The 9,890-nt window shown below is 53.1% G+C and overlaps 1 protein-coding gene across 1 annotated transcript in view; it reads right to left on the bottom strand.

Moving 5' to 3' along the window:
- LOC119978909 overlaps positions 1–9,230 on the bottom strand; it is a 44,609-nt gene extending 35,379 nt beyond the window's left edge. The window contains exon 1 of the mRNA XM_038820842.1: positions 8,844–9,230. The gene's annotated coding sequence lies outside the window, so the exon portion shown is untranslated. The remainder of the gene's footprint in view (positions 1–8,843) is intronic.
- Between the last annotated feature and the right edge of the window lie 660 nt (positions 9,231–9,890).

Here is a 9,890-nt window from a genome sequence, read left to right on the forward strand (position 1 = left end):
CACAGTGACCACAGTACTGGGAACAGCCCACAGTGACCACAGTACCGGGAACAGCCCACAGTACCCACAGTATCGGGAACAGTCCGCAATGGCCACAGTACTGAGAGCAGTCCACAGTATCGCGAACAGCCCTCAATGACCACAGTATCGCGAACAGCCCGCAGTGACCACAGTACTGAGAGCAGTCCACAGTACCCACAGTATCGGGAACAGCCCACAGTACCCACAGTACCGGGAACAGCCCACAGTACCCACAGTATCGGGAACAGTCCGCAGTGACCACAGTATCGCGAACAGCCCGCAGTGACCACAGTACTGAGAGCAGTCCACAGTATCGCGAACAGCCCGCAGTGACCACAGTACTGGGAATAGTCCGCAGTGACCACAGTATCGGGAACAGCCCACAGTGAACACAGTACTGGGAATAGTCCATAGGAAGTGGGAGTACTGGGAACAATCCACAGAAAGTGGGATACTGGGAACAGTCCATAGGAAGTGGGAGTACTGGGAACAGTCCACAGTAAGTGGGAGTACTGGGAACAGACCACAGTAAGTGGGAGTACTGGGGGCAGTCCATAGGAAGTGGGAGTACTGGGAGCAGTCCACAGGAAGTGGGAGTACTGGGAACAGTCCACAGGAAGTGGGAGTACTGGGAACAGACCTTAGCAAGTGGGAGTACTGGGAACAATCCACAGTGACCACAGTATCGGGAACAGCCCACAGTGACCTCAGTACTGGGAACAGTCCACAGTAAGTGGGAGTACTGGGGGCAGTCCATAGGAAGTGGGAGTACTGGGAGCAGTCCACAGGAAGTGGGAGTACTGGGAACAGTCCACAGGAAGTGGGAGTACTGGGAACAGACCTTAGCAAGTGGGAGTACTGGGAACAATCCACAGTGACCATAATACTGAAACAGTCCATAGCAATCACAACACCGGGATTACATGGAACAAGCACATCTCCCCCAAGAGTATGGCCACCTGTCCAAAGGTGTGATGTTAGTTTTGGGTTCATACTTTGGTCCATGTTATGCACAATAAAATTGGTTTTAGTTTCCCTGCTCTCGTGGAGGGATATGCCCCTGCCTTTATTCAGCATGCAGTACCCCTAATACTGGCATAATCTTTTATATCCACACACAGCCATGCTACAGCAACCAGTCATTGAATTTGGCACTTGCACAGACTGTGGCTCTCCCTCGTCCTGCCCTCCTCTCCCTCAGTCCTGTACCGCTTTCCCACTCTCTCTCCCTCAGTCCTGCACACCCTCGCTCTCCCACAGTCCTGCCCCCTTCCTGTCCCTCTGTCCTGTCCCCCTTCTCCTGAGTCCTGCCCCCCTCTCCCTCAGTCCTGCACCACTTTCCCCTCTGTCCTATCATAGAATATCATAGAATTTACAGTGCAGAAGGAGGCCATTCGGCCCATCGAGTGTGCACCGGCTCTCACTATAAAAGGCACGAGGCACTCACACTCCGTCTCTTTCCACTGTTGAACATCTACAGAGTGAGTCAGGGTGTATGTACAGTATCTCACCTCCAACACATGGCTAAGAGCTAGTCTGGTTCAGTCAGACAGAGTAACCACACTTAGGTTAGCAGAGAGTCGAACTCATAGAGAACTGTGCTAACTGTGCTACTGGTTCAATAAATCAGATTGAACTAACTTCAAGGTCTGGAGTGTCTTTTGGATAAAGCTGCAACCAGTTGCAGCCTGTGTTATCCCAGAGTACATAACACATCATGGTACCAGGAGACTGCTTAATCTAGGTGGTTTACCTCAGTCCGTTCCTTGAGGACCAGTGAATGTATCCCGGCAGCACGGAGAAAATCCAGGCTCCTCACCAGCTCAGGACCATCGGCAATCTCAATGCCAACTGGTGGACATTCAAGCGAAAAGTTTCTGCTGTACATAGATGCTTCAGACCTCGAGGGTGCATCTGATGCAAGGAAGATTATGCTTCTCCTCTCGACAGCGGGTGATCAAGCCAACGAACTCTTCAATTCATTTCACTTCACCGACGGCCAGGAGGAGACAAAGATTCAGACCATCCTGGACAAGTTCGATAGTCACTGTGAAGTGGGCACCAATGAAATCTTCGAGCGCTACATGTTCAAACATACCTACAAAGTAAAGATGAATCTTTCTTCTCCTTCTTAACTAATCTCCGCCTGTTAGCGCTGTCCTGCAACTTTGGTGATATTGCTGACTCCATGATCAGAAACCAAATCATTTTTGGAGTCCACTCTGATCCTCTGAGACAGCAGCTACTGAAAATCAAGCATATGACCCTGCCAGTCGCGATTGAAACATGCACAGTGCATGAGCACTCCAAAACTCGCTATGCCCAGTACAAATCGGCTGAAATTGAGAAACTTGCCTGCCACGAGGCAGAGAGTGTGTAGGCCATCTCCTGGATGCAGCGCCTCAGCATTGATGAAAGCGGCCATTTTGCGCGCTTTTCCCGGGGCCCCACGCATGCGCGATGTGAACGGGATAACGAAGCGGCCAAAACTCGCACTGTGCATGTGCGACGATGGACGGAGCGTCAGGACGCCGACGTCATGATGTGCTCGAACCGCGGCAACCCCCACTTAAAGAAACACTGCCCTGCAAGTGGCAGGCAATGTTTAAACTGCAGGAACCTTGGCCACTACGCAGCCTTTTGCAGGTCTGCACCACCAGTCAGGGCTAACGCTCCCAATTCCGACGATGGCGCGTTCAGAGTGCACAACAACGATTACAGGATTCTGATCCTGGCAGCACAACGGATCCAGAGGACGACTGCCTGGACTCCGCCTACTGTGTGGGCATCATTACCAAATGTGAATATGCCACATCCAACTCATCACAATTTCAATCCATCCTCGCTGTGGATTCTGCGGACGAATGACGTGCGGTGTTGCAGGTCAACCACTGCTCCATCCAGTTTAAGCTGGTCACAGGTGCATCTGCCAACCTCCTCTCATAGGCAGATTTCAAACGCATCAAGAAACCCCCCAAGGCCCTTCCAGCAGCCTGCAGGCTCCTTGACTACAACGGAAATGCCACCACGGCACTGGGATCCTACCATCTACTTGTCTCAAACCGGAGCACCCATGCACGCTACGTTTTGAAATTGTCATGGCAGACAGGGCATCCCTACTTGGCGTGCATGCCTGCAAGCAGCTGAACCTCGTGCACCGGATTCACTCAACGACATCCTCTCAATGTGGATCTTCAGGCCGGCATTGACGACATATTCGCTAAGTATCCGGATGTGTTCGACGGGATGGGCACGCTGCCATATCGATACAAGATTCTGCTACAATCTGATGCCAAGCCAGTGTTCCACGCACCACGCTGGGTCCCGGCTCCGCTGAGGGAGCGCCTGAAGGCACAGCTCAAGGATCTTCAGTAACAGGGCATCATTTCCAAGGTAACCGACTGACTGGGTCAGCTCGATGGTACGTGTTAGAAAGCCTTCGGGTGACCTGTGCATCTGCATCGATCCCAAGGATCTCAATAAGAATATAATGTGTGAACACTACCCCATCCTGAAGTGGGAGGAATTCACAAGTGAGGTGAAACACGCACATTTTTTTCACCAATTTGGATACGTCACATGGATTTAGGCAAATCTAGCTGGATGAGTCCAACAGAAGGCTCTGCACCTTCAACACACCATTTGGCAGATACTGCTGTAATCGCATGCCGTTTGGTATTGTCTCGGCATTGGAGCACTTCCGTCGCATCATGGGGCAGATAATGGAGGGCATTGAAGGGGTTCGTGTGTACGTGGACGGCATCATCATATGGTCCACGACCCCTGAAGAGCATGTTTCCCGTCTCCATCGGGTATTCCCCCATGTCCATGCCAATGGCCTGAAGCTGAACAGGTCCAAATGATGCTTTGGCATGTCAACACTCAAGTTCTGCGGAGACCGGATCTCTCAGCAGGGCATGCGCCCGGACACAGACAAGGTCAAGGCCATCGAAGCCATGAAGGTCCCTGAAGACAAGGCGGCGGTGTTGCGCTTCCTCGGCATGGTCAATTTTCTGGGCAAGTTCATCCCAAACCTGGCCTCACACACCATGGCCATACGAATCCTGGTGAAAAAGTCCATTGCCTTCGAGTGGAAGGCAGCACAACAGGCAGAGTGGTTGGAGCTGAAAGCCAAGCTCACCACTGCACTCGTCTTGGCATTTGTCGACCCAGACAAGGAGACGAAGATCTCAACAGATGCTAGCGAGGATGGCATCGGTGGGGTGCTGCTTCAATGCGATGACACTTCATCCTGGGCACCGGTAGCCTACGCATCGAGGGCCATGACGCCCACCGAAACAAGGTATGTGCAAATAGAGAGGAATTCCAGGGTCTTCTCAATGGTATTCTCAAGTTTCATGACTATGTCTACTGCCTGCCGGCATTCACTGTCAAGACGGATCATAGGTCTCTGGTCCACATTATCCACAAGGACCTGAACGACATGACGCGTCGGTTGCAGCGCATCCTCCTCAAACTCAGAAGGTACGACTTTGACTTAGTGTACCCGCCTGGCAAAGAGCTCATCGTCGCTGATGCATTGTCCCACTCCATCACATTGCCTAGTGAACCGCTGAATCATTCGGCAGATTGAATCACAGGTGCAGCTGTGCGCTAGCACCCTCCCGGCGTCTGATGAGAAGGTGGTTCGTATCCACGAAGAGACAGCCAAAGACCCCCTCTTGCAGCGTGTCATGCACCACTTCGCCAATGGCTGGCAGAAAGGGCAGTGCCTTCAATTTTACAATGTAAAGGACGACCTGACGGTGATTGATTGTATCATCCTCAAGCTGGACCGGATTGTCATTCCACTCAGTCTCCAGAGTTTGGTGCTCCGCCAAATCCACGAGGGACACCTGGGCGGCGAGAAGTGCAGACGCAGAGCCAGGCAGGCTATCTACTGGCCCGGTATTAGCCAGGGTATCTCGAACATGGTCCTCAACTGTGCAACTTGTCAATGCTTCAAGTCAGCGCAGAGCAAGGAGACGCTGCAGCAGCATGAAATCAAGACCTCCCCATGGTCCAAGGTTGGCATCGACTTATTTTGCGCTATTGGTCGTAACTACGTGTTGATTATTGACTATTTCTCCAATTACCCTGAAGTTATGAAGCTCTCAGACCTCACATCTCGGACCGTCATCGAGGCCTGTAAGGAGACGTTCTCCGGGCATGGTATCCCACTCACTGTCACATGCCCGTGCTTCAACAGCCACGAGTGGTCTATGTTTGCCAAGTCATACCATTTCAAACATGTCACTTCCAGCCCACACTATCCGCAGTCCAATGGGAAGGTTGAAAAAGAGGTGCACATTGTAAAGTCTGCGGATTCTGCTTCTGACATCTACCTCGCGCTGTTTGCGTACAGGGCGACCCCACTGTCCGCTGGCATGTTGCCGGCTCAACTCCTGATGAACAGGGACATGTGGGCGACACTTCCAGCCATGCACTTGCCCAACCTGGATCATGTCCCGGTGCTGCAGAAGGTGCAGCAGCTCCGAAACCAGCAAAATTAGGGCTCTGATTCTCATGCCACCGATTTGCCCGTGTTACCCCGGCAGACACTGTCAGGATCAAGATACTGGATGGTGGCTGGTCTGCTCCAGCTGTCGTTATTCGACAAGCTGTTCCCCGCTCGTATGTTGTACGTATGGCTGATGGTTCTGTTGTGCAATGAAACAGACGGGAACTGCGCAAAGTTGCCTTCCCGCAACCGCTTTCTTCTCCGTTTCCGTCCGTTGTTTTGCCACCTCCTGATACCTCGAACTACGAGGCCACCAGTCAGGCTTCCATCCAGCCTGTCAATGTGCCGTCATCCCCACCACCACCTCTCTGGCGGTCAACAAGGATCCGATGCAAGCCCCAGAGACTGGACTTATGAACATTTGTTTTGTTTACTATGTCCTGTTTTCTCACATTAGACCACTGTCTTCACATATAAATACGTTCACATATGCCAATGCTTGTAAATATATTAATATATGCCACCACGTGCAAGTACGTTCCCATGTGCCAACAAAACATCAAAGAAAAGGGGAGACGTCATGATATGCAGACATGCAGATAATGATATACTGACAGGCAGCTAATGAACGCAGAGAACAGGACATGACCAATGAGCAGGCAGGACATTCAAAGGTGGTGTCTCACTTTCAAAGGCACGAGGCACTCACACTCCGTCTCTTTGCACTGATGAACATCTACAGAGTGAGTCAGGGTGTATGTACAGTATCACACCTCCAGCATGTGGCTAAGAGCTAGTCTGGTTCAGTCAGACAGAGTAACCACACTTAGGTCAGCAGAGAGTCGAACTCATAGAGAATTGTGCTAACTGTGCTACTGGTTCAATAAATCAGATTGAACTAACTTCAAGATCTGGAGTGTCTTTTGGTTACAGCTGCATCCAGTTGCAGCCTGTGTTATCCCAGAGTACATAACACATCACTGGGAACAATCCCCAGTAAGTGGGAGTACTGGGAACAATCCACAGGAAGTGGGAGTACTGGGAGCAGTCCACAGGAAGTGGGAGTACTGGGAGCAGTCCACAGGAAGTGGGAGTACTGGGAACAGTCCACAGTAAGTGGGAGTACTGGGGGCAGTCCACAGGAAGTGGGAGTACTGGGAGCAGTCCACAGGAAGTGGGAGTACTGGGAACAGTCCACAGGAAGTGGGAGTACTGGGAACAGTCCACAGGAAGTGGGAGTACTGGGAACAATCCACAGTGACCATAATACTGAAACAGTCCATAGCAATCACAACACCGGGATTACATGGAACAAGCACATCTCCCCCAAGAGTATGGTCACCTGTCCAAAGGTGTGATGTTAGTTTTGGGTTCATACTTTGGTCCATGTTATGCACAATAAAATTGGTTTTAGTTTCCCTGCTCTCGTGGGGGGATATGCCCCTGCCTTTATTCAGCATGCAGTACCCCTAATACTGGCATAATCTTTTATATCCACACACAGCCATGCTACAGCAACCAGTCATTGAATTTGGCACGTGCACAGACTGTGGCTCTCCCTCGTCCTGCCCTCCTCTCCCTCAGTCCTGTACCGCTTTCCCACTCTCTCTCCCTCAGTCCTGCACACCCTCGCTCTCCCACAGTCCTGCCCCCTTCCTGTCCCTCTGTCCTGTCCCCCTTCTCCTGAGTCCTGCCCCCCTCTCCCTCAGTCCTGCACCACTTTCCCCTCTGTCCTATCATAGAATATCATAGAATTTACAGTGCAGAAGGAGGCCATTCGGCCCATCGAGTGTGCACCGGCTCTTGGAAAGAGCACCCTACCCAAGGTCAACACCTCCACCCTACCCCCATAACCCAGTAACCCCACCCAACACTAAGGGCAATTTTGGACACTAAGGGCAATTTATCATGGCCAATCCACCTAACCTGCACATCTTTGGACTGTGGGAGGAAACCGGAGCACCCGGAGGAACCCACGCACACACGGGGAGGATGTGCAGACTCTGCGCAGACAGTGACCCAAGCCGGAATCGAACCTGGGACCCTGGAGCTGTGAAGCCATTGTGCTATCCACAATGCTACCGTCCTGCCCCCTCTCTCTCAGTCCTGTCCCCCGCTCTTCCTCAGTCCTGCACCCCCTTCCTCAGCCCTGCACCTCCTGTTCCTCAGTCCTGCCCCCCCTCAGTGCTAACCCCCTCGCCCTCAGTCCTGCCCCCCTTTCCCCTTCAGTCTGCCCCCTCTCCCTCGGGTCTGCCCCCCTCGGTCTGCCACCCTCGCCCCCTCGGTCTGCCCCCCTCTCCCTCGGGTCTGCCCCCCTCGGTCTGCCCCCCTCGCCCCCTCGGTCTGCCCCCCTCTCCCACTCGGTCTGCCCCCCTCTCCCACTCGGTCTGCCCCCCTCCCCTTCGATCCTCTGCCCTCTCCCTCACCGCTGCCCCCCTCTCCCTCACCCCTGCCCCCCTCTCTCACCCCTGCCCCCCTCTTCCCTCACCCCTGCCCCCTCTCCCTCACCCCTGCCCCCCCTCTTCTTCACCCCTGCCCCCCCTCTCCCTCACCCCTGCCCCACCTCTCCCTCACCCCTGCCCCCCCTCACCCCTGCCCCCCCCTCACCCCGCCCCCCCTCCCTCACCCCACCCCCCTCTCCCTCACCCCGCCCCCCCTCCCTCACCCCGCCCCCCCTCCCTCACCCCGCCCCCCCTCCCCCTCTCCCTCACCCCTGCCCCCCCTCTCCCTCACCCCTGTCCCCCCTCTCCCTCACCCCTGTCCCCCCCTCTCCCTCACTCCTGTCCCCCCTCTCCCTCACTCCTGTCCCCCCCTCCTTCGGTCACCCTCCTCAACACTGCTCCTCCGGCAGTGCAGAACCACCTACCGAGGGAGACTCTCAGCCGGGGCCGCCGCCAGCACCAGCCCTTTAACAATGCGGCTGAGCCCCCCCCCCCCCCCCCCCCCGTCCTGCCCGGGAATTCAGGCTCGGGTCACTGGAGTGGAATTTGGAACCGCAACCTTGTGAGGAATGACTGCTCCAACAGGACCAGACCGCCCTCCTTACCACAGGGCATAATACAGTATTGTGGTCGGGGTCACAGACACCATTTCAGACTGAAATGAGAAGTCAGTCTGGAAAGTGCGGGAGATGATGGGGAAACAACAGCTCCTGGGTGAGGGTCACAGTGTCAGTGGGGACTTTTCCCGGTCACCCAGACAGCCCGGTGTGACTGTCAGGTCAGTACCCAGCACATTGCTTCGCCCATTCCTCTCAGTTTAAACACGAGGAGCTGGTGTCAAACTGCTGCCAATCTAACCCACTTTCCACCCCCATCCCCATCCCCATCCATCAGACTGTAAACAAGTTTTAGTCCAGTACCTGAGAGGATTTGTGTCCAGGTGTGTCCCTGCCGAGCGAGTCTCGTCTCGCTTTGAGGAAGTCCAAAGTGTAAAAAAAAAGAGTTCCAGTTCAACCTGCGAGATTTGCATACGGACTTTGCCCCGCAACAGCTTTATCCTGTTGCCGAGCTCGTCCTGGCGAGTGAGTCAACAAACGTGCCTGCCCAGCGATAGGAGGCTGTGTCCTCTGCTTTCCTTCGCCGAGCTCTGTGAGCAGCAATCCACTTGGAGCTGGGAAGGGGCCGATCCAGCAGACACGAAGACGAATGATGGGTGTAGTTTCCCAGAGCCTGTGTGTGTGTGTGTGTGGGTTTCGAAATTCACTCCTGTTCTGACAGTTCAATGACTAATTTGCTGCCTGCGTAAATAATGAAAGCTTTGACTGGAAGTTGGAGCTGCTCACCAGACCGGCTTCTGCATTGAAAGAGTTTCTGCTTTTGCCGAGTTGTTTCATGATGTAAAAATAAATAAATCCCTGGAAATGGGTGTCATGGCTGACCTGTATTATGATAATTTTTATTTCCCCTCTCTTGTGGGGACCATGGATTGGATTCAATTTGAATTTGAATTGTTTTTTGGAGCAGGATTAGGGGTTTCCACCTGTCCACATTTTGAGCCTGGCTTTGTAATTCAGAAAAAGTATTTTTTTTAAAAGTGGCTGCTAGTTGGATCCCTGCTGCCGATGGGGAGTGGACCAGTGTGAGGAGGACTATTAGGGGCTGCTGCACTGGAGACATCTGAAGAAAGGCATCATTTCCCTCGTCTACAAGCAGAAGGAGGAAAGGGATGAAATTAGAAATTGGTGACATATTACACTGTTGAATGTGGCCAATAAAGTTCTCTCCAAGGTCATCGTCAATCAGATCAAGTCTGCGATGTAGCTAATAATAATTTATTATTGTCACAAGTAGGCTTACATTAACACTGCAATGAAGTTACTGCGAAATTCCCCACATTGCGGTGTCTGTTCGGGTGCACAGAGGGAGAATTCAGATTATCCAATTCACCTAAAAGCACGTCTTTCGGG

The sequence above is a fragment of the Scyliorhinus canicula genome, chromosome 15 (genome assembly GCF_902713615.1).
Source record: "Scyliorhinus canicula chromosome 15, sScyCan1.1, whole genome shotgun sequence".
In the NCBI taxonomy this organism is placed as follows: domain Eukaryota; kingdom Metazoa; phylum Chordata; class Chondrichthyes; order Carcharhiniformes; family Scyliorhinidae; genus Scyliorhinus; species Scyliorhinus canicula.